Source organism: Ranitomeya variabilis, chromosome 2 (genome assembly GCF_051348905.1).
Source record: "Ranitomeya variabilis isolate aRanVar5 chromosome 2, aRanVar5.hap1, whole genome shotgun sequence".
Lineage (NCBI taxonomy): Eukaryota > Metazoa > Chordata > Amphibia > Anura > Dendrobatidae > Ranitomeya > Ranitomeya variabilis.
The window spans coordinates 845902682-845928518 of record NC_135233.1 but is presented as its reverse complement, the minus strand read 5'-3'; the positions used below and the strand labels follow the sequence as shown (position 1 = coordinate 845928518).

Genomic DNA, 25837 nt, shown 5'->3' with positions numbered 1-25837 from the left:
ACGGTCTTCATCCCAACCCTAACACACCTCTTCAACCTCTCACTCACAACAGGTGTCTTCCCCTCATCCTTCAAGCATGCCAAGATCACACCCATCCTCAAAAAGCCCTCCCTCGACCCATCCTCTGTGTCTAGCTATCGCCCGATATCTCTTCTTCCTTATGCCTCCAAATTGCTGGAGCAACACATCCATCTTGAACTGTCCTCTCTCCTCTCCTCCTGCTCCCTCTTTGATCGATTACAATCTGGCTTCCGTTCCCATCACTCAACTGAAACTGCCCTAACTAAAGTCACCAATGACCTACTAACTGGCAGGAACAAGCGACACTACTCTGTCCTCCTTCTCCTGGACCTGTCTTCTGCCTTTGACACTGTGGACCACTCCCTTCTGCTACAAATCCTCTCATCTCTTGGCATCACAGACTTGGCCCTTTCCTGGATCTCATCATATCTGACAGATCGGACATTCAGTGTCTCCCTCCGCCACCCCACCTCCTCACCTCGCCCCTTGTCAGTCGGTGTTCCTCAAGGCTCTGTTCTAGGACCCCTACTCTTCTCCATCTGCACCTTCGGTCTGGGACAGCTCATAGAATCCCACGGTATGCAGTACCATCTCTATGCTGATGACACGCAGATCTACCTATCCGGACCTGACCTCACCTCCTTACTTACCAAAATCCCGCACTGTCTGTCTGCTATTTCAGCCTTCTTTTCTGCTCGCTTTCTACAACTGAACATGGACAAAACAGAATTCATCATCTTTCCCCCATCTCACTCTACCCCTCCACCAGACCTATCCATCAATGTCAATGGCTGCTCACTTTCCCCAGTCCCACACGCCCGGTGCCTCGGGGTGATCCTCGACTCTGCCCTCTCTTTCAAGCCACATATCCAAGCCCTTGCCTCCTCCTGCCGCCTCAAACTCAAAAACATTTCCCGGATCCGCGCATTCCTTGACCGTGACACCACAAAAACACTAGTGCATGCCCTTATCATCTCCCGCCTCGACTACTGCAACCTCCTACTCTCTGGACTCCCCGCTAGCACTCTGGCACCACTCCAATCCATCCTACACTCTGTTGCTCGACTAATCTACCTGTCTCCCCGCTATTCCCCAGCCTCTCCCCTATGCCAAGCCCTTCACTGGCTTCCTATCGCCCAGAGACTCCAGTTCAAAACCCTCACAATGCTACAAAGCCATCCACAACCTATCTCCTCCATACATCTGTGACATGATCTCCCGGTACCTACCAACACGCAACCTCCGATCCTCTCAAGACCTCCTTCTCTACTCCCCTCTCATCTCTTCTTCCCACAACCGCATCCAAGACTTCTCCCGTGCTTCCCCCATACTCTGGAACTCTCTACCCCAACACATCAGACTCTCACCTACCATAGAAACTTTCAAAAAGAACCTGAAGACTCACCTCTTCCGACAAGCCTACAGCCTGCAGTGATCCTGAACCTACTGAACCGCCGCACAACCAGCTCTGCCCTCTCCTAGTGTATCATCACCCATCCCCTGCAGACTGTGAGCCCTCGCGGGCAGGGTCCTCCCTCCTTATGTACCCGTGTGCCTTGTTTTTGCTCATGTTTAATGTATTTGTCTATATTTGCCCCGTATTTCACATGTAAAGCGCCATGGAATAAATGGCGCTATAAAAGTGAATAATAATAATAATAATAATAATAATAATCATCACTGCTCTAGCTGTTTGGAGCTGTGTGATTGTTCAAATGCCCTGATTTCTCTATGTGTGAATACAGTGTTAACAGAGCACACTCCAGAACAAACCACTGAGTGCTGAATGTGGCACAGAAGAGCTTGTGCTGAGCTTTATAGTTCTACTTATACTACAGCTCTGCTACTCATCAGAACTGTCACTGGAGGAGGAGATTTCACCCTGCTAGACACCAGGACTTTAGGAGACTGCATTGGTCTGAGCTGATCAACAGATAACTTGAGAGTACCCATTTAAGTGCTGGGGTAGGGACAAAGGCTCTGATTCATCAGTGTTTTTGCCAGAATTCTGGTGTAAAACACTTTGAAAAGTTGCAGCATTTTTGCAGAACTCAAAGTTGTGTAAAGCTTTTGTGACTTTTGGTGGTTTCATGCAAGTTCCTTCAAAGTTCACCAAAGTGAGCGGATCATAGATAAGATGAGTCATAGAAAAGCCAGCCCTACAAATTCTTCAAAGGCTATATCGATGATGTACTCTGGTCCCTGACTGGAGTAACATTTCTGGTGAGGCGCACAAATGCATATTCCATAAGATGTGCCTCTTAATGAATTAGGTGCATCTTGCTCCACAACACTCCTTCATTAAAACCTCCATATACAATGCCAGTCTTAATGAATAGAGCTCAAAGTGTCTGCTGGGTTGCTATCCTCCAGTTTTTTCCCGAGCTGCTAAGCTTGATTGACAGAGCTATCCCTGTTTGTGTATAAGGGAAGACCTGTCAACTAAGCTGAATCCGGTACAAAGGCAGGTGCTCTTTTACTTATATCTGGCTTTTTTAAAACTATGATTTTTCTCAAACTGTTATGATCACGTTGTAAGCTAGAAAATGATATTGTAGTACCATGCTGCATTCAGGTGCCAAATTTGTTATTTTCTGGAACACTGAATGTCAGGTTAAAGGAATTTTCCTGTGTTTCCAAATATAATTAACCTGTAGCCAGAAGTGGAAAACAGTGAGTAAAGAATTGTGAGATACTGTATACGCAGGAAGATAATGTGCTTGCCAACTTGCCGTCTATAATTATCTTCCATGTTGCGGGCGTGAAGTAAAGGGAATTTTTTCCCTTGATTATCTATTGCAAATATTTTTAGCTTCTACAGCAATATAAGAAGAGACTGTAAGGTTTCCCCCTACTGGAAATGGCTAAGTATTACACATACAGAATGAAGACGCCGGTCTTGTAACAGCATAGTAAGTAGTAACTGTAGCTGTGCTCTGGGGAAAGGACTGCGCACCCAATGCCCCATCATTTCTGCTTATAAATATACAAAAAGGAGTGACCAACAATATGTCTTTTTATTTCAAATCAGCATTGCCCAATGTGGTTGATTGTCAGTGTTCGAAGGCAAAAGTGAAACAGAAAATGCTAATGCTAAACCAGGATATGAGCAGCAATGTCTTTCTAGTGTTTAGTATCCTGAAAGACAAATTTTCTTAAAACAATTAAAGAAAAATTGATGCCCTTGCCTTCTCTGCACACAGCTCACAGGTGTGCGGCAGAGGCGTGTAGCATTCTCTTTAAGTAGTGCTAATGGTCAATCACCTAAAAAAATGAGTTTAAAGGTAATGGTACTACAAATCAAGGAGACCCATCACTTCATTGTTTGCCAGGCACAGCGCTGTACATATACTTGTAGCGTTGATAGGTCAGATTTAGGCGGGGTTCACACAGGTTTCCAAGATTCCCAAAGGAGCTTTCTGATCCTGTAATATAGATGGTCTGATCAATTTCTGATCAGTGGGGATCTCATTCTTCATTGTTTACCCAGGCACCGCGCCATACAATTAGTTTTGCCTGGTATTGCAGCTGCTGAGGCCGGTTTCACACGTCTGAAACATGAACCGTTCTCAGATCTGAATTCACTGCTTGACTCGTAGGTCTCCTGACTTGACCCAACTGTCTCATCATAGGCATGCATGATCATGATATCGCAGCTCAGGATACCCAGTGGTTGGGTCAGGTATTCCAATCTGAGCACGGTTCGCGTTTTGCTTTCACGGACGTGAGTAACCAACATTAGCTGCTGCAGTACCAGGCATAGTGTCAACTGATTGTAAGACAATGTGCCTGGGTTACCACTGACGAATCAGATCCTCTGATCAGATATTGCAGTCTATTCTATGTGCCAACAATAATAGTCTTGGAAAATCTATCTACAGTCAGTATTGATTACTGAACTTTTCTAATACATACTGTATATTCTTAACAATTTTTCTCATACAAAAAGAATAATTTGAGAGTGACAAACTGAACATTAAACACTTTATTTAAGAAATGTACAAAACTGGATATTGATGGAAAAGAGAAAAGAAAGAGTTCTATGAGCACCAGGTTCCATTAGGAATCTCGGACGTTAGCCAAGCAGTATAGTATACTGAATAGCAGGAGAGCCCAAAGCCTCGTCTGCTCTCATGCTGCAGTATAGGAGATAATACCAATCCAACATATCTAAAATACAGTATAATTTGTTTATTGAGCAGATCCATGGAAGTGAAAAATCTACCTTATGCTTAATGATAAACTTTCTCGTCTGTGCTATGGTCCTCTCACTGCGATTTTTGCAACATAACTGAAAGATTTTCCCACAATGTGATAAGAATTCCTTTTTAAAAAATACAATAAATCAGAACTCATCTGAAGAGCTCCCCAATGTTTGAGGCTGGATCATAAAAAATGGGGTGAGCACATATTTATTAGGAATCTATTTAGAATCTTAAATTGCCGGCTCTTTCTGATGAACGGACTTAAGTGATCTAGATCAGCGAAAAGGGCTGGACTGCCCATTTCTAAAATGGAACAGGTTTCATTGTTAGACCTCCATCCCTAAGACACAGACACTCCCTTCAGCAAGACGTAAGACAATATAGAACTGTTACTATCTCTAATAATGTAAAGGGTTTTTAATATGTGGCAGAAATGTTTTTTTGCGTGTAAGGTTGCACTTACTGAGTGTATTGGGGGACACTCGCTTAGTACGGGATTAACGTAGTCAGGCACGATTTTTCCAAACAAAACAGTCCATACGGTTTATTAAAGTGTCATAAACCGGGTTATGCACAGTTCATGTTATACATTTCATAGAACACAATAGGCACCAACTGGTGATATTAACTTGCAGCTTTATCTTGTACACTTCATATACGGCTTTGTCTCACAGACATTAAACATGCTGGACCTCTCACTTCGTCCAGTTACCATGGGTGTCCGTACGCCGAACAGTTCACCAATGTCCCTAGTCATGTAGCGCACATGACATTGGGTCGTGGTCTCTAAACACGCTGAACCTCACCTCGTTCAGTTGCCATGGGAGACCACAAAGTTCATTGACTATCACAAGCACCAACAGTCAATGGTACCTTATGGGAGCTCCTGTTCCACCTGCTGACTCCTCGTCAGTCCTCTCTCCTGGGGAAACTGCCTTACGGGGTTCACCAACATGCCTGGCCGGCACATATCAGTCAGTCCAGAGCCACCGAAGGATGGTAGCTTCCCCAACATAGACCATCCAGAACCATAGTCTTACTGTGTGCTATTCAGGACATCCATCCCACGTGGGACCGTCCAACACACTGGCATGTGCTCTTCAGGATCCCTACTCGCAGGAGATCCAACACAGGTTGTGCTCTTCAGGAAGCCTACTCCCAGGTCTTCCAACACAGGTTGCCCAGTGTGGTATTCAAGACGTCCATCCCACATGGGACCGTCCAACACACTGGCATGTGCTCTTCAGGATTCCTACTCCCAGGAAATCCAACACAGGAACCACACAAGACCCACACAACAACCATATGACCCACACCCTGGTCACATAATATACCTGTAACCACTCCCACAGGTGGGAGTGTATGGGTGTGGCTAGTTTGTCCCGCCCAACTCACATAACTAGCCTAGTAAGTCTCCCTTCATAACTGTACAAACTCTTGAGGGATTACAGGTCCCAGAACAACAACATTGCATCAGACTTACCACGCAGACTCCCTCTGCGACACATATCGGCCATTCACAACACTGCCAGTCACTGTTTCACCTCCATTATAACAACAGACATGCCTCCATGCATATCCCAAGGAGCACACACAGCGCCCCGTAGCTGCCACAGGGGTCACTGCATCACAGCGGTTTTTATGCAAATATTTATTACTTAGAACTATTTTAAAAAAACTGTAGTGTTTGTGGCCATGAAAAGTGGTGGCTAGGTACAGTACAGACCAAAAGTTTGGACACTCCTCATTTAAAGATTTTTCTTTATTTTCATGAATATGAAAATTGTACCTTCACACTGAAGGCATCAAAACTATGAATTAACACATGTGGAATTATATACTTAACAAAAAAGTGTGAAACAACTGAAATTATGTCTTATATTCTAGGTTCTTCAAAGTAGCCACCTTTTGCTATAATGACTGCTTTGCACACTCTTGGCATTTTCTTGATGAGCTTCAAGAGGTAGTCACCGGGAATGGTTTTCACTTCACAGGTGTGCCCTGTCAGGTTTAATAAGTGGGATTTTTTGCCTTAGGCTGGCGTCACACTGGCGTTTTAAACGGCCGAGTGCAATGCGATAAAAAATCGCATTGCACTCCTACCAATGTTCAGCTATGGGGCAGCTCCCACCAGCTGACTTTTTGTTGGCCGTTTTCCTCAGTCCGAGACAATTGCAGCATGCTGTGATTGTCTCGGACCGAGGAAAACTCTCGGCTCACTCACACCCATATAAACCTATGGGTGCGAGTGAGACAGCGTACACCACTCGGATATCATTCGAGTGATGTGCGTTATAAGCGGACCCCAGCAAAGGAGGAGATGGAGAAATTCATTTCTCCGCCTCCTCCGCAACTGTGCTTCGATCCTCCCTGTGCGAGAGAATCGGAGCACAGACGCATGACACTCGGCTCCTGCTCTGCTGCGAGCAGGAGCCGAGTGTCATTAGCATATTGCATCCGATGCTCTCCCATCGGATGCAATACACCAGTGTGATGCCGGCCTCATAAATGGGGTTGGGACCATCAGTTGTGTTGTGCAGAAGTCTGGTGGATACACAGCTGATAGTCCTACTGAATAGACTGTTAGCTGCTTTTATCTTACCATAATACAAATTCTAAGTAAAGAAAAACGAGTGGCCATCATTACTTTAAGAAATGAAGGTCAGTCAGTCCAAAAAATTGGGAAAACTTTGAAAGTGTCCCCAAGTGCAGTGGCAAAAACCATTAAGCGCTACAAAGAAACTGGCTCACATGAGGACCGCCCCAGGAAAGGAAGACCAAGAGTCACCTCTGCTTCTGAGGATAAGTTTATCTGAGTCACCAGCCTCAGAAATCGCAGGTTAACAGCAGCTCAGATTAGAGACCAGGTTAATGCCACACAGAGTTCTAGCAGCAGACACATCTCTACAACAACTGTTAAGAGGAGACTTTGTGCAGCAGGCCTTCATGGTAAAATAGCTGCTAGGAAACCACTGCTAAGGACAGACAACAAGCAGAAGAGACTTGTTTGGGCTAAAGAACACAAGGAGTGGACATTAGACCAGTGTAAATCTGTGCTTTGGTCTGATGAGTCCAAATTTGAGATCTTTGGTTCCAACCACCGTGTCTTTATGTGACGCAGAAAAGGTGAACGGATGGACTCTACATGCCTGGTTCCCACCGTGAAGCATGGAGGAGGAGGTGTGATGGTGTGGGGGTGCTTTGCTGGTGACACTGTTGGGGATTTATTCAAAAGTGAAGGTATACTGAACCAGCATGGCTACCACAGCATCTTGCAGCGGCATGCTATTCTATCCGGTTTGCATTTAGTTGGACCATCATTTATTTTTCAACAGGACAATGACCCCAAACACACCTCCAGGCTGTGTAAGGGCTATTTAACCAAGAAGGAGAGTGATGGGGTGCTATGCCAGATGACCTGGCCTCCACAGTCACCAGACCTGAACCCAATTGATATGGTTTGGGGTGAGCTGGACCGCAGAGTGAAGGCAAAAGGGCCAACAAGTGCTAAGCATCTCTGGGAACTCCTTCAAGATTGTTGGAAGACCATTCCCGGTGACTACCTCTTGAAGCTCATCAAGAGAATGCCAAGAGTGTGCAAAGCAGTCATCAAAGCAAAAGGTGGCTACTTTGAAGAACCTAGAATATAAGACATAATTTCAGTTGTTTCACACTTTTTTGTTAAGTATATAATTCCACATGTGTTAATTCATAGTTTTGATGCCTTCAGTGTGAATGTACAATATTCATAGTCATGAAAATACAGAAAAATCTTTAAATGAGGTGTGTCCAAACTTTTAATCTATACTGTAGCTGCTACACATGTCACTCGCAGCTATACAAAGGTTCAGTTATGTTACTATCCAACGTGCTTATTGCATCCTTGTTTAATCCCACAGCAGATACTAGGCCCCAGGGGCGGACATATCATTGGTGTAAGCTGTGAGGCCATAAGGGGGCCCACTATTACCTCCAAAAGCAGGTAGAATTGAGCATTATGATGAGCTATTAGGCTACAAAGAGCCTGTATATTGTCCTTTCAGAAGGGCCCTCTTCTGTCTGTGCCCGCCAGTGCTAGGGGCATAGGTTGTTTCCATATTCATTATGCAGCGCCCCAGAGTCCTGGTCGTTGCAGTACTGTGGCTCCGCCACTAAGGGGAGCTATGGTACGTCTGATGGCACTGAAGGAGTTCATCTGACCAGGTATCACAGACACCAATACATTTCACCGCCGGGCCTCCAGGGGGAGCTAAGGGTTCTATTTACTAGGCCACTCTCCACACACTGGTAAAACTGGGGGTCAGGCAGGAAGTTAGACAGAAAGCTGACTGGGTTGGAGCCAGGCAACACCTTGTGGCAGAGGGTGTTGCAAGAGAAGATTCAGTGGGGTCCCTGTCAGGGGTGGGATCCTGACAGAGGCTTGGCAACTTGAGCGAACGTAACGGGACCGTGCCTGCTCAGTATAGCGGCGGTGCCCAAGGAGGGATTGGAAGCGAGATAGATTGTGCTGAGTGAGAAACGAGATCAAAGCAAGAAGGAGAATACCAGTAGGGGTCGTGCTGTAAGACCGAGGCAACATCCTACTGAGGCGCAAACAACCGGTGGCCGGAACGCCGAAGGAAGTATTTCTATATACAGCTTCAGGCAATACTTCAAACCTACGGCAGGACAGTCAGTTAAAGGCGGGCTGTCTCACCTAAATCACCTATGCAGTCTTGGGGGGCAACTTGTGGAGAGGGGCGACTCTAGGGTCCCGGAAGAGCTCCGAGCCTACCCGTCAAACGGGTGCCGTCCTAACCGTAACATCAGGGAGGGACGGAGGATTAGCAGAACATCATCTAGTCGAGTTGTGAGGGAACTTAAGAAACAGACACAACAGTTGTGGGGACTTTCCGTAAGCACAGCAGGGAAGGACCGCAACACATAGCGCTAGCAGGAAGGCACAGATTTCCACCTGTTAAGAGAACTCCGGAGGTGCCATTGGACCGGCCGGACTTGCGCAGCCTGGTTATCCGGATTCCGGACTGAGGACCCAGAGATCTTCAGTAAAGAGGTAAAGAGACTGCAACCTGGTGTCCTCGTTATTTACTGCACCGCACCACCACAGCACCACTACCACTATCCACATCCTTCTATCATTATCATCAGATACTGTGCGCCCCTCGGCAGGGTCACGGACCGGGGCCTAGCCACCGTGACAACCCCAGAGCAGAGACTCAGAGGCCCGGTACCGGGTACCCCTCGGCCCTGCGGCAGTGGGGGCGCTGCAAAACTTGGCGTCACGAACAGGATCTACTTAAGCCTGAAGAATCAGGTCATGTGTGCCTTGGAACTGTGATTTATTGTGCTTGGACGGTACTTTATTATAAAGACTGTGCTGTGCCATTTGCCGCCAAAAGTTCCCGCCAAAAACCGCCGCCATTGCTACACCGAAGAAGGAGGGCGTGCCATGGGAGGAGACTGCAGAAGTGGCGACCGCCCCCTGCACCTCCTGCTGCAAAGCGAAGACCTGCCTCAAAGCAGAGGACGACCCCTTGATGTGCAATGGCAGGAAGCGGGTGACGGAGAAGCTCGACCTCGGAGGAATGGCGGAGCCAGGTGCATGCACTGCCACCGACTATCAGGCAGCGATGATGAACAGCAAGTGCCTGAACAAGGGAGGAGTGACACCGGCTTGCCCTCATCCACCAGAGGCGGACCTACGTCCACCGCAGCGGAAGGATCTGAATTCCTTGGAACCGGCCGCGGAACTGAGTCTACCCATCCCGTCCTCAGAGCCAGTGGAGGAGGAACCATGGTGGGCGGAGCCGCATCCGGGGACCACATCGGAGGAGCCGCGGTCCGGGCTGCAGCCAACTCCAGCGCCCTCGTTAATGGACCGGATCGACATCGGTGGAATCGCATCAGGCGCAGGTATGGAAGACGCCCCTGCTCCCCCGCTCGATCCCGCTCCCGCGACCGGCCCTCACTCCAGTAAAAGCCGGCTCCTCTCGGCGGAGCTAGTGGTGTTACCCCCCGATGCGATGGGGAAGCTGGTACCACCGCTGCCGACTAGGATAGGAGAACCCATCGACGTGGGCCCAGATGGGGTGATCCTCCAGTGGGACACCCCCCGGGTTGGGCCAGATGGAGTTCGGGAGGAAGGATTCACCCTTGCTATGCTTACCTGGGAACAATACAAACAATGCTTGATCCTACCTTGGAAAAGGCAAAAATAGGCAGAGCTGACCGACCCACCGAGGGTACAACAATCGCCTCTTGCATGTGATGACAGGGACATGGTAAAGCGGGGCACTGTGTTGGCCTTCCACCCGAAGAGGGGATGGGGCTCCATACAGGAATCGGGGCTACTAACTGACGTCTTCGTTGCCAGTTGCAACGTGAAGACTCCCTGCTGTGGCCGAAGTGGTGATCCATTGCAAAAGGGGGATCAGGTGACTTACACCCATCATCAGAGTGCATACGGGTGGTATGCCCGGAACGTGCGCCGCTGTGAGCTTGGGAGAGCGTCATCTGCTACGTCAACCATGATGGAACCAGACGTGACAGATCTTACCAATATTGCCGCCGTACGTCTCCTTGCAGCGACTGAGCTGGCGGCTAGAGTCCGCCTTCAGGTTCAGACATCAGGTGGTCTGACTGCACCAGGGAAATCCACCAGTGATACTGGTGCGGCATCAGCTGCTGACCTAGGATCAAGGCCTGCACAGTCGAAAGGCGCCCACTTTCGGCTAATGTCTTGTGATTTACTATGAAGATAAACCTCGATACCACGAGAATGTAAATAGTTCCTTGCTTAACTGTTTGTCTACTGTTTGCTGCCAAACCCGTCCTGGGTTAACTTTTAAAGGGATCCCTTTGTTGACCCGGGATCCCTATTGTTTTGTTTACTTTTTCTAAGTTTTGCACAAGTTTCCAGAACTGCCGCAATCATGAACAGTGCATGATACAAACTGCTTGTAAATAGTTTGCACCTTCTTAAAGGTGCTCCCTACTGGTTTTACTTAAAGAAGGACTCTTTGCGAAGATACCACACCGGAGCCTTTGCTGAGTATGGACTGGTAGCTTGAGAAGATATACTACCTCATAGAGACTTGGTCCCCTCTTAAAGGGGATGTTCACTTGTTGCATTTAAAGAATGGTATTGCTTTAAGACTGAGAGATAGCGATAACGTCTTGACAAAAAGAAAGTGATGATAATGTTTGCATGAGAAAGTTATGTGTATTTAACAAGTTGATTGTGAAAAATGTTTGATAATGTTGATAGAAAAATGAGGACAGAGAGTGAACCCGTATGGGGTTAGTTAGTGAGTCCTCTTAGGAGCCATATAGAGATGGCTCATTGATCTTAAACTGAAAGTAATGTTATGTTCTATACTGTGTATAGTAGTTGAAAAGACAGAAGGCTCGGGCTGAAAGGAGCGGTCCTGTAAGAAAGGAGAGGCAGTAGGTCTGGCGCCGTTAGGACAGGCGGTCCTGCAGATTTAAAGAAGGAGAATGTAAAAGTTAAATTGCCTTATAATGTGATTATAAGAAGGTCTTTAGCGGATTTAGAGTGTACATCCTTAAAGGCGATGTTAAATTATTGTTCAAGAGTTTGTACTAAGTAGAATACCCGGTTGGGTAAGAAAAGTTATTTATAGCATGTTGCTATAATATTTAACCATGTTTGTAACGTTCAAGTGTCCTCACCTCCCATAAAGGGAAGCTCTGTTCAAATAAGCTTATGGTTATTGCACTCAACAAAATTGTATGTCTTTTTGCTAACCTGTATTGTTGTTTTCTTCCCAGTCCAGGAGTACTGGATTTAACCAGGGGGGAGTGCAGCGCCCCAGAGTCCTGGTCATTGCAGTACTGTGGCTCCGCCACTAAGGGGAGCTATGGTACGTCTGATGGCACTGAAGGAGTTCATCTGACCAGGTATCACAGACACCAATACATTTCACCGCCGGGCCTCCAGGGGGAGCTAAGGGTTCTATTTACTAGGCCACTCTCCACACACTGGTAAAACTGGGGGTCAGGCAGGAAGTTAGACAGAAAGCTGACTGGGTTGGAGCCAGGCAACACCTTGTGGCAGAGGGTGTTGCAGGAGAAGATTCAGTGGGGTCCCTGTCAGGGGTGGGATCCTGACAGAGGCTTGGCAACTTGAGCGAACGTAACGGGACCGTGCCTGCTCAGTATAGCGGCGGTGCCCAAGGAGGGATTGGAAGCGAGATAGATTGTGCTGAGTGAGAAACGAGATCAAAGCAAGAAGGAGAATACCAGTAGGGGTCGTGCTGTAAGACCGAGGCAACATCCTACTGAGGCGCAAACAACCGGTGGCCGGAACGCCGAAGGAAGTATTTCTATATACAGCTTCAGGCAATACTTCGAACCTACGGCAGGACAGTCAGTTAAAGGCGGGCTGTCTCACCTAAATCACCTATGCAGTCTTGGGGGGCAACTTGTGGAGAGGGGCGACTCTAGGGTCCCGGAAGAGCTCCGAGCCTACCCGTCAAACGGGTGCCGTCCTAACCGTAACATCAGGGAGGGACGGAGGATTAGCAGAACATCATCTAGTCGAGTTGTGAGGGAACTTAAGAAACAGACACAACGGTTGTGGGGACTTTCCGTAAGCACAGCAGGGAAGGACCGCAACACATAGCGCTAGCAGGAAGGCACAGATTTCCACCTGTTAAGAGAACTCCGGAGGTGCCATTGGACCGGCCGGACTTGCGCAGCCTGGTTATCCGGACTGAGGACCCAGAGATCTTCAGTAAAGAGGTAAAGAGACTGCAACCTGGTGTCCTCGTTATTTACTGCACCGCACCACCACAGCACCACTACCACTATCCACATCCTTCTATCATTATCATCAGATACTGTGCGCCCCTCGGCAGGGTCACGGACCGGGGCCTAGCCACCGTGACAACCCCAGAGCAGAGACTCAGAGGCCCGGTACCGGGTACCCCTCGGCCCTGCGGCAGTGGGGGCGCTGCAATTACATTGGCATAAAATGCCCATCTTAAGCTGCCTCACAATTTATGATATTACTACTGGGGGGGGGGGGGGCTTTCATCGAATTGTATCTAGAATAATATTTTGCAAACACATAAAATAGTTGTAGAGGAATAGAAAAACATGGCTTGCTTTAGAAGCAGCTACATAGTTTCATAGGTTGAAAAAAGACCCAGGTCCGTTAAGTTCAACCTTTCGCCACCAATTATACATCTTGTGACAAAATTATCTATAGCCCGAAATGTTATGTGTATTGAGTAAATCATCCAGCCCTTTTTTAAAAGCTGTTATGGTGTCTGCCATTACTACCTCTTGTGGTAGGGCATTCCACATTCTAATTGCTCTAACTGTAAAGAACCCTTAACTACCTACTGGAAGGACCTTTCTTCCACCCATAATGAGGGCCACCTGGTCCTTAGTATGGTCTTTTAAAGAAATAATTCATGTACCAGTCCTTTGTATTGACCACACGTATGTTTATACATGTAAATGAGATCCCCTCTGAGACATCTTTTTTGTAAGCTAAACAATCCTAACTTTTCCAACCTCTTATCATATGAGAGGCCTTCCATCCCTTGTAATAATCTAGTTGCCCGCTTTTGAACTAACTTCTGAATATCCTTTTTAAAATGTGGAGCCCCAAACTGGTTCCCATATTCTGTGAGGCCACATCTAGGTGATTTATAAAGGGGTATCAATACATTGGGATCATAGGATTTTATCTCTCTTTATATACACTCTAAAATCATGTTTGCTTTTGCAGCTGCTGCTTGACATTGAGTTCTACTGCTCAGCTTACTTGTAACCAGAATACCCAAGTCCTTCTCCTGTTCTATGGTCCCAAGTATTCTCCCATTTAATGTAAATACAGCAATAGGATTACTCTGTCCTAGGTGTGTTACTCTACATTTATCAACATAAATCTCATTTGCCAAGTGTTTGCCCATTCAGACATCTTATCCAGATCGTTTTACAATATTGTAATGTCAAGGTCAGATTTTAATATCTTACATAGTTTGGTGTCGTCAGCAAAGACTGACTTTTGATTATCAATCCCACCCACAAGGTCATTAATAAAGAGGTTAAAATAGTCAGTCCTAGCACAGATCGCTGTGGTCCCCACTGCTGACTATATCCCATTTGGAGAATGTACCATTTACGACGACTTTGTGTCCGGTCTTTTAGACAATTCCTTACCCATCTGCATATAGTTTCCCACAGTCCTTGCTTCTGTAGATTCAGTAAAAGGCTGTTATGTGGTACAGTATCAAATGCCTTTGCAAATTCCAGATAAATTACATGAGCCGCATTACTAACTTCCAGATTTGCACTTAACTCCTCATAGAAACCCAACATGTTGGTTAGACATGCTTATTCTTCATGAATCCATGCTGGTTATCATTTATAGTATTCTGTAATATATTTCTGCAGGTCATCTCTTATATTGCTCTCAAAAACTTTGCATACTACTGATGTCATGCTTACCAGACGGTTGTTGCCTGGATCCAGCTTCTTATCTTTCTTAAATATTGGTACCACGTCAGCCATCTTCCAATGCTGTGGCACCAACTCTGTTACAAGACAGTCTAAGATGAGATACAGCGGTCTGTCAATTACTGAGCTCAATTCCCTCGATATCTGGGGATGAATGCCATCTGACCCGGAGGATTTATCAATGTTTAGTTTGCTCAGATGCAGCCATACTTCTTGTGTTAAACTAGTTATATCAGGTGGTGAACTTTCATTTTTGCCTTATTGAATAGTCCCTGGAACAGTCAGTTCCTTGGTGAACATGGATAAAAAGTGCCTGTTTAATATCTCAGCCTTTTCTTTTTGCTCTATAATGATCTTGTTATTATTTTCAGGGTCTGATACCATCCACTTTTTTCTTTTTGGCATTGATGTATTTATAAAAAATTTTGGGATTTATTTTAATGTCGCTGGCAATTTGAGTTTCAGTGGCTAACTTTGCTAGCTTAATTTCTTTTTTACATTTCTTATTGAGATCTTTATACTCCTGAAATGCTATTTCTGTATTCTCGGACTTCAAGATTTTGAATGTACTTGTAGTGCTGGTGTCTCTGCCTCTTGCTGTCTTCCTCTGGCAGAGACGCCAGCATACTTGCCACTGCCGCTGCTGTCATGCTCTCTCCTTCTTCTGCGTCCTTCTAAAGTGTCCCCAGCCAGTTGCTGGAGGACATTTACTATGTAAGGCACCTCCTCCAGCATGGAGGTGCCTTTGCAACATTGTAAGTTTGTTATCAGGTCCCAGTGCTCATATCCCCTACTGTTCCTTCCTTCAGGCCCTAGGGGGTCAGCTGCCATTTTTCCAAGGTCAGTTGTGGAGTAGCACCTGGTAAAACTCCTTAGTCCCTCTTTGGATCACGGTATCATCAGCCGCCATGTTTCCAAGGTCGGATTTGGTGAGGCGCCCAGTCATGCCCACCCAGGCTTTCCTTGGTCCACGGCACAGTATTCCACCACCCAGCCTGTTATAATACTGTCTTATTTATCCATAGTGGATTCTTTTTATTTCTGGACATTTTATTACAAGAGGGTATAAGTTTTCTACAGGTTTCTAGTAGTACATCCTTAAACATGCCCTATTTATGTTCTGTATCCACAGTTACCATGACATGGTCCAAGTCTACACAATTAAGCTCTTCCCTTAATTTGTTGAAATCAGCTTTCCTAAAGTTACAGTTTTTTTAATTTCCTCTTTGAAATGTTTTATTGAATATTACATTGAATCTTACCATATTATGGTTGATGCATCCCAAATGCTCTCCAACCTGTAGACCTTAAATTGTATCTGGTCTATCTGATAGGACCAGATCCAGCAGATTATCTCCCCTGGTTGGTTCATCTACCAGCTCAGATAGGTAATTGTCTTGAATTGCAGATAAGAACTTGCAGCTTTTTAACACAACCAGAAGATTCTATGTCCCATTGAATGGATAGTTAAAATCGCCCATAATAAGGACCCTATTATTATATGCTGCATTTTTAACTTGTTGCAGCATTTCATCCTCTACCTGTTCCACTATAGTAGGAGGCTTGTAGCAAAACACTAATTAGCAGATTTCAATTATTGCCATCCCCATGTACATTTACCCATACTGACTCTACTTTGTTGCAGCTCCCCCCCCAAAGTCATCATTGAACACAGGTCTAAAGTTGAATTTAATGAAAATACACACACCTCCACATTTTTTGTCTTTCCTGTCCTTTCTTAAAGTAGTGTAGCCCTCTAAGTTTGTCACCCAGTCATGGCTTTTGTCAAGCCAGGTTTCCAAAACATCCACCACATCGCATTCTGTGGCCGACATAAGTCTCCAGTTCATTCATTTTGCTTGCAAGACTTCTTGGATTTGCTAGCAGACATTCAATACTATCAGCACATTTATAACTCCTACTCACCTCCCTAATTTACTTGCATATCCCAGCCCCTCCTAAATCATCAATAAACCCTACTGTTTCAATATCTCTGCCTACTCTATCTATCCCCTTATTGGTCCAACTACCCTCCCTGCCCCCAGATCCTAGTTTAAAAGCTAATCCATCCATCTGACCATTTTTTCCCCCAGCACAGCTGCACCCTCCCAATTGAGGTGCAGCCCATCCCTACTGTAGAGCGTGTAGCTGATAGAGAAGTTGACCCAGTTTTCCATGAACCCAAACCCTTCCTCCCCTAATTTCTAACACACTTATTTATCTCCCTATGCACCCTCTGCCTTTCTAGTGACGCTCGTGGCAGTATTGGCAGTATTTCTGAAAAAACACCTTGGAGGTCCTGGCCTTCAGCTCCTTTCCTAGTTGCCTGTAATCATTTTTAAGGACCTTCCACCTCCCTCTTACTTTGTCATTGGTACTGATGTGTACCATGACCTCTGGGTTTTTCCCAGATCCTCATAGAAATCTGTCTATCCAATCCACAATATGCTGAAACCGAGCACCCTGCAAAAACACTGTTCGGCATTCACGGTCTTGGCGGCAGATAACCTTGTTTGTCTGCCTTATTATTGAGTCCCCTACCACCAAAATCTGTCTGGCCTTTGCTGTACTGCTTTCTCCTCCTTCTTACAGCAGTCATTTTGAACAGTGTCCTGCTGTATTGATCCCAGTCTTGGGCTTGCATGCCTAATACCAGCCAAACAGGCATATTTACTAGGTTGTGCCAGATCAAGACTGAGCTTCCTGACACTTTTCCCGCTGCCAATTCTTCTAACTGTTAGAGCTGCCTACTTCTGGGTCCTGATCTTCCCCACCTCCACCCTCCTCCATATCACTGGCGCCAGCCAGCACATGCTCAGTGAGCTCTAACCTCCTCTCCAAGTTTGCAATGTTCCTGAGTATTGCAAGCTGCATATTTGGTAGTATCACTGCTCTTTTTAGGTTGTCTGGTATTGCTATTTAGCTACAACAACATAATGACATAACTAGAGTCTAGCTGCAATACCACATACAACCTATGAACAAGTTTGTCACTAGTTTTAGAAAAAAATAGCTATGTTTTTCTAATTCTGGATATTTTCTTGAATAGGTAAGTTTTGCATTGCAAAGTTTAGGACATTTAAAGGGGTTGTCCCCTTTCAGAAAAGCTTTGTTAGTAGTAAAAGAACAAACTGTGCTTCGCTCACCCTCCCTGCTCCAATGCGGAGCCTACCCTACTGATCCCGTTGTCTGTTGTTGTCTGCAGCGTTGTCATCACGTTGACAGCACTGCAGCCAATCATTGAGCTCATCAGCTTGTGCCATCTACATAGGAAGAGCTGCTGATATCGGGAGCAGTGGCAGATACTCAGCGTTGGACCCAGGGAGGGTGAGTAATTTTTTTTTAATTATTATTATTATTATTATTAACACAACCTATAAGAAAACATTTTCTGAAAAGGAACAACCCCTGTGTTACATCCCTATACAGCATCTTCTGAGCATGGAATTGCTAATTCTGTACCTTTTGCGGTCCAGTTTTAAGAATTCTCCTGATAAAATCGGGATTTGGCAAGAGTGTGGTAAATGTAAAGATTTTATAAATACTTTTCATGTCATAATTTGCCACAGTCATGCAGTCATAAGATTACATTTACAATTTTGCAGACTTTCTGTAACCAAAGAGCAGTGAGAGCTCATGTAACATTGTGTCTGAACTTGTCATTGGAGGAATATGTCAAATCCCTAACATCAGGCTTATCATAGTAATACGGTCTAAAAGAAAACTCTTTGTTGCACATAGCAGCCAATCATAACTCAGATTTTATTTTTTAATCACCTCTGGTAAAATGTAAGCTGCACTGTGATTGGTTGTTATGAACAACAAAGCTTTTCTTTTGATAAATCTTGCCAATTATGTAGTTTGAACACAGCCTTACTCAGGGGTAAGTTATCCGGTCACAGTGATATCTGTGGAAAACACGTAAGAAAGAGGAAGAATCTGAATGTTTTCTTTCACTTATGAAGTATGAAGAAAACAAGATGTCGACCAGAAGCAGTGTAAGATGTATAAAGGGAAGTATTTACAGTGTTCCGCAGCATTTTAGGTATTTCTCAATTGCCATAAGGGCAAAAGGAGAATTCTTTTTCACACATTTTACCCAAAAAAGATGGTCCGCCAACAGAATATTGTTCTCTGCCCAAATGGGACACTATGAGAAATGACTCAAACATCATCTCCATATCCCTGTCCAGCTGTCCTATATCCTGTACTGAGCTTACAGACCTCCAGGCTATGTTATAATAATAATAATAATAATATAATATAATATGTTCACACGTTGCGGTTTTTTTTCTGCTGCATTTATTTTTTAATGCAAATTTTAAGCTGTGTTTCACAGTACCATCAAAGTCTATGAGATTTCAGAAATCTCATGCCCACACCTTAGTTCTACTTTCCTGTCTGATTTGGAAAATTGCTGCGTTTTTGCAAACTACAGCATGTCACTTCTTTCAGCGTTTTTTTTCTGTGTATTTGCAAGGTTTTTTCACCCATAGGAAACAGTGGGTAAGGGCTGAGTCAGACTGCCGTATAACTAGGGCGAGGATCGCATCGCACTGCAGGGACTGGCCGGCACCTCTCCTGACCTGAGCAAGACAGTATGATGTATTTCTATGCAGCTGTCAAGCTCAGGTCAGGAGAACCAGCAGCCAGTACCAGGTTTACAATGAGATTGTTGCACGAGAAATACGGCAGTCTGTCTCTGCCCTTAGTGTAAAAACATGGCAAAAAATGCAAGTATAATTTTTTTGCTGCAAAAACCTGAGGAAGTTAAATCAGGCTTTTTTGGGCCACTAAACTTTATCAACATGTACAAGAGAAAGCAAAAATGAAGCAAAACCTTTTTGTAAGCAGCTTTAACGCAACTTACAATTTGCATTAAAAAAGTAGCAAAACTGCAAAGTGTGAACATAGATACACTATCTCAGACCACTTGAGATATCGCTGTCTAGAGATACAGAGTGATTCCAACAATATATTAATAAAACCAATAGTTTATTTAGATATATTTAAAATTAAACATGAAAATAAAAATGAGTAGACAATACAGGTCGGGAATAAACCTCCAAGGGGGGAAGTGCAAAAAATGTCTGGGTCAACAATTGGGTCATTTAAGAATACATTCTAATATAAAGCAGGTTGAGGTTTCAAAACATATAAATCATTTTAAGGCTATGTCTGTGTTCAGGGTTACAACAAAATTAAAGTGCTTAGTGCAGTGAGGAAATCCTAAATAAGCAGTTCACAGCAGGTTACATTCTATAATGTTACTTTCTGAAATGTCAAGGGTACAACATTTATATAGGTAAAAGGAAGAAAGTACATGACCTGAAGCAATGAAGTAGGTAAAAGGACCCAAAAGACAGGACCATAACAGCTGCACGTCCCCAACCCCAACGCCGTTTCGTATAACGCTTCTTCCGGGGGTGTCACATGTATGTAATAGTTTGATATATGTAGATATATGTATTTTCTGCACACACAGATGTATGTACAGTATATGTAATTCTTGATAGAGCTGCTGTTCAATCTATGTACAGGGTGCCTGACTAATATTTGTATGTTTACATCCAGGCATACCCACCATTTGCCTCTTCTGTGATGTTTCACTTTTTATATTTATTTATCGGTTTTATAAATGTCTGTTTAATAAAGTAATTAATTTTTACATGGCCTATATATACAGGTCTCTTTTTTGGTATACAGGTTACGCTTTATGACTTAGCTATAAGGAGTTTAGGTGTTTCCATTATATTAGTATACTAGCTGAAGAGCCCGGCATTGCCCAGGCATAGTAACAAACTGTGGTTAGTTATAACAAACTAGATGGTGGCCCGATTCTAACGCATCGAGTATTCTAGAATATGTATGTAGTTTATTTATGAAGATTTAAGAATAATGCAATGAATACACAGGATTCGGATGGCCGGGCGCGACCAATCAGCGAAGCGTGGTTCAAATCCCGTGCCAATTCGCGGCCGGACTGCGCCTGTCGCTGATTGGTTGCGCCCGGCCGGGTGCGACCAATCAGTGAAGCCACGGCCGGCTCCAGGTTTTGGAGGGCCCCAGGTGAAAGAGTCTCAGTGGGCCCCCCTTTATCACATACCACGATTCATGATGCACAGATACAGCAGAGAAATATAGCACAGCCAAGTAGCATATAACACAGCCCACGTAGTATATAACACAGCCCACATAGTATATAACACAGCCCACGTAGCATATAGCACAGCCACATAGCATATAACAGCCCACATAGTATATAACAGCCCACGTAGCATATAGCACAGCCACATAGCATATAACACAGTGTTGTGAACTCTATTTTTGGGCTCCCTCTAGTGGTCACAAGCGGTACTGTGTAGTGTTGTCTTTCTGCAGGTTGGCAGCATCAGCTGGTTCGTTATCCTTGGTTGGTTTCCTATTTAGCTCACCTGGAGACTCAGTTCCTTGCCTGCTTTCAATGTATTCAGTGCTCTTCAGATTCCTTGTGACTACCTTGCTCCCAGTCTCTCCAAGACAAGCTAAGTTTTTGTTTGTTCATTTTTTGATTATCAGCATTCATTATGTTTCTTGTCCAGCTTGCTAAAATGTGATTTCCTCGCTTGCTGGTTGCTCTAGGGGACTGAGTTTCTCCCCCCACGCCGTTAGTTGGTGTGGGGGTTCTTGAAATCTCAGAGTGGATATTTTGTAAGGGTTTTTTACTGACCGCATAGATTCCCGTTTCTATTTTCTGCTATCTAGTATTAGTGGGCCTCATTTGCTGAATCTGCTTTCACCCCTGTGTATGTGCCTTCCTCTTACCTCACCGTTATTATTTGTTGGGGGCTTCTATATCTTTGGGGATTATTTCTCTGGAGGCAAGAGAGGTCTTTCTTTCTCTCTAGGGGTAGTTAGTTCCTCAGGCTGGCTCGGGACGTCTAGGATTTTTAAGCACGTTCACCGGCTACTTCTAGTGTGTTTGGATAGGTTCAGATTTGCGGCCAGTCCAGTTTGCCACCTCCCTAGAGCTTGTCCTATGTTTGTTACTTAGCTGGAGTAATTTGTGATCCTCAACCACTAAGGATCATAACAACACAGCCCACGTAGCATATAACACAGCCACGTAGTATATTGCACAGCCCACATAGCATATAACACAGCCCATATAGTATATAGCACAGCCACGTAGTATATAGCACAGCCACGTAGCATATAACAGCCCACATAATATATAGCACAGCCACGTAGTATGTAACAGCCACGTAGCATATAACACAGCTCTCGTAGTATATAACAGCCCACGTAGTATTTAACACAGCCACAGAGCATATAACAGCCACGTAGTATATAGCACAGCCACATAGTATATTGCACAGCCACGTAGTATATAGCACAGCCCACGTAGTATATAACACAGCCCATGCAGTATATAGCACAGCCCATGCAGTATATAGCACAGCCATGTAGTATATAGCACAGCCCACAGAGTATATAACAAAAAAAAAGAAAAAATATGAAGGAAAGCCGTACGTCTGCTTGCAGTTTTCTTCTCAATTTAATCAAATCAAGGGGATAATTAACAAAAGACTACCTATTTTGTATGAAGATAATACATTACTGGATATATTAAAGGATGGAGTAAGTGTGGTAGCAAGGAGGGCACAAACTATTGGTGATTTAATTGCCCCGAATTCAGTTTCATCTAAAGCCAGATCTAATACATGGCTCGATTGTAAGGGTTTTTTTAGGTGTGGTACTCCCGCTTGTAGCACTTGTGCACACATACAGCCGGGTAATATTTTTGAAAACTCAGATAAAACTAAAGAGTATAAAATAAATAGCTTCATTAATTGCCACACCAAAAACGTGGTTTATAAAGTAGATTGCACACTATGTCATATCTCCTATATAGGATGTACATCACGGAAATTAAAAACACGTGTAACTGAACACATTAGAGATGCTACTAATCCTAATGTGATGAATAGGAATATTTCTATGGTGTCAAAACATTTTTATATGCAACATAATGGGGGCATCACGGCTTTAAAGGGAACCTGTCACCCCCAAAATGGCTGGTGAGGTAAGCTCACCGGCATCAGGTGCTTATCTACAGCATTCTGTAATGCTGTAGATAAGCCCCCGATGTTACCTGAAAGAGGAGAAAAAGACGTTAGATTATACTCACCCAGGGGCGATCCCGGTGAGGTCAGGTTGGATGGGTGTCTCCGGTCCGCTCCGGTGCCTCCCATCTTCATTCCATGACGTCCTCTTCGGGTCTTTACGCCGCGGCTCCGGCGCAGGCGTACTTTGTCTGCCCTGTTGAGGGCAGAGCAAAGTACTGCAGTGCGCAGGCGCCGGAAAGGTCAGAGAGGCCCGGCGCCTGCGCACTGCAGTACTTTGCTCTGCCCTGAACAGGGCAGACAAAGTACGCCTGCGCCGGAGCCGCGGCGTAAAGACCCGAAGAGGACGTCATGGAATGAAGATGGGAGACGCCGGAGCGGACCAAAGACACCCATTTGACCAGACCGCACCGGGACCGCCCCTGGGTGAGTATAATCTAACGTCTTTTTCTCCTCTTTCAGGTAACATTGGGGGCTTATCTACAGCATTACAGAATGCTGTAGATAAGCCCCTGATGCCGGTGAGCTTACCTCACCAGCCATTTTGGGGGTGACAGGTTCCCTTTAAAAGTGCACGGCATTGAGAAAGTTTATCTGTCATATCGCGGAGGAGATCTAAAAAGACGCCTACTCACGAGAGAGGCTTTTTGGATCTATAATTTAAATACTCGCTTCCCTGCAGGCATGAACAAGAGAAATAAAATTATGTATCATTACAGTTGATGTTTTAATGTGTTTTGTGTAGTATTTTAAAATGTATTTAGAATATATGTGGTTCCAGGACCTTACAGACTAATCATGTGACACGAGGGGTGTGTCAGAGGTCTGAATGTGCTATATGTATAACGCTCATTCCTGGAATTGCATAGGCATGAGTAAGACCTATATGGGTCGAAACGCGTAGCCGTATTTATACAATCACCTGCTTGGTCTACCTTTTGTAAGGAGTTTTTTCCTTTTTATTGCCATGTTGGATTAATAAAATATACATTTTTTTACCTATCTTGCTGGAGCTGGATTGTCTACGTTGTTTGGAATTGATATAACAGCGCATGTAGTATATAACACTGCGCATGTAGTATATAACACAGCCCACGTAGTATATAGCACAGCCCACGCAGTATATAGCACAGCCCACGTAGTATATAACAACCCACGTAGTATAGTAGTATATAGCACCGCCCACGTACTATATAGTACAGCCCACGTAGTATATAACAGCCACGTAGTATATAGCAGTGTAGGCACCATATCCCTGTTAAAAAAAAATAATTAAAATAAAAAATAGTTATATACTCACCTTCTGGCGGCCCCCGGATCCAGCCCAGGCCTTTAGCGATGCTCCTGCCAGGTCCGTTCCCAGCGATGCTTTGCGGCAATAACCCATGATGATGTAGCGGTCTCACGAGACCGCTACGTCATCTGGGGTCATTATGGCAAAGCATTACTGGGACCGGAGCATCACAAGGAGCGAGAAAAGCTGCCGGGGAAGCCGGAAGGTGAGAATATCATGATTTTTTTAATTATTATTATTTTTAACATTATATCTTTTTACTATTGATGCTGCATAGGCAGCATCAATAGTAAAAAGTGAAGCAGTGTTTAAATCCCGCTCCAATATCGCACATATTATATATATAGCACAGCCCACACCGTGTATATCACAGCCCACGTAGTATATAGCACAGCCCACGCAGTGTATAACACAGCCCATGTAGTATATAGCACAGCCCACGTAGAATATAACAGCCCACATAGTATATAACACAGCCCACGCAGTGTATAACACAGCCCACGTAGTATATAACACAGTGAGGTAGTATATAACAGCCCACACAGTGTATAACAGCCCACATAGTATATAGCACAGCCCACGCAGTGTATAACAGCCCACATAGTATATAGCACAGCCCACGTAGTATATAACACAGGCCACGTAGTATATAACACAACCACGTAGTATATTGCACAGCTATGTAGTATATAGCACAGCCCACATAGTATATAACACAGGCCACGTAGTATATAACACAACCACGTAGTATATATCACAGCTACGTAGTAGATAGCACAGCCCATGTAGTATATAACAGCCCATGCAGTATATAACACAGCCCACGTAGTATCTAACACAGCCCACGTAGTATATAGCAATGTGGGCACCATATCCCTGTTAAAAAAAAGAATTAAAATAAAAAATAGTTATATACTCACCTTCTGGCGGCCCCCGGATCCAGGCGAGGTGTTTAGTGATGCTCTTCGCAATGATCCGGTCCCTAGAATGCATTGCGGTCTCGTGAGATGGCGACGCGGGATTTCATTACCGACAGACAGACGGAAGTGACCCTTAGACGATTATATAGATAGATTATAATTATTATATTGCACATAAAAACATTTCACATCATATATTCAACACTACAGATTTGCAACACAAATTGACTAAATGATTACCCAAATATTGATAGTATTTTATTTTCAACTCTTCCATGAGCCTTTTGGTAAACAACATTTTTGGTTTTTCCTTCCAGTGCAAAGATGAATAGATTTCCCACATCATCCCGTCAGCTAGAGCCACCGGACTACTACCCCTAAATCCCACATCAGCCGGAGCCACTGGAATACTATCCCTAATATCCCAATCGTCCCATCAGCCAGAGTCACCGGACTACTTCCCCTAATATCACACATCATACCATCAGAGCCACCGGATTTCTACCCCTGATATTCCACATCATCCCGTCAGCCAGAGCCACCGGACTACTACTCCTAATATCCCACATGATCCCGTCAGAGCCAACATTGTCAGGTTGGCACTTTTACACCGATTAAAATGATACCTTGGTTTGAGAAATCCTTTTTTTATTTCTTTTTTTAATCTGTGTTTGAAGTTTTAAGTTAATGAGATGCTTCATGCCAAAAGAGAAGTTCCTGATTCTGGGCTCCCCCTGCAGTCTGTGGCAGAGGGTGGTCTGTGTCGGCATGGTAATAAATTGTGTTATTTCCAGCTTTACA

The 25837-nt window shown here is 44.6% G+C and overlaps 1 long non-coding RNA gene across 1 annotated transcript in view; it reads left to right on the top strand.

The window, feature by feature from the left end:
* Positions 1-25650, top strand: part of LOC143808001 (uncharacterized) — a 76441-nt gene extending 50791 nt beyond the window's left edge. The window contains exon 3 of the long non-coding RNA XR_013221857.1: positions 25354-25650. This is a non-coding gene — a long non-coding RNA (uncharacterized LOC143808001). The remainder of the gene's footprint in view (positions 1-25353) is intronic.
* Positions 25651-25837: the final 187 nt, after the last annotated feature.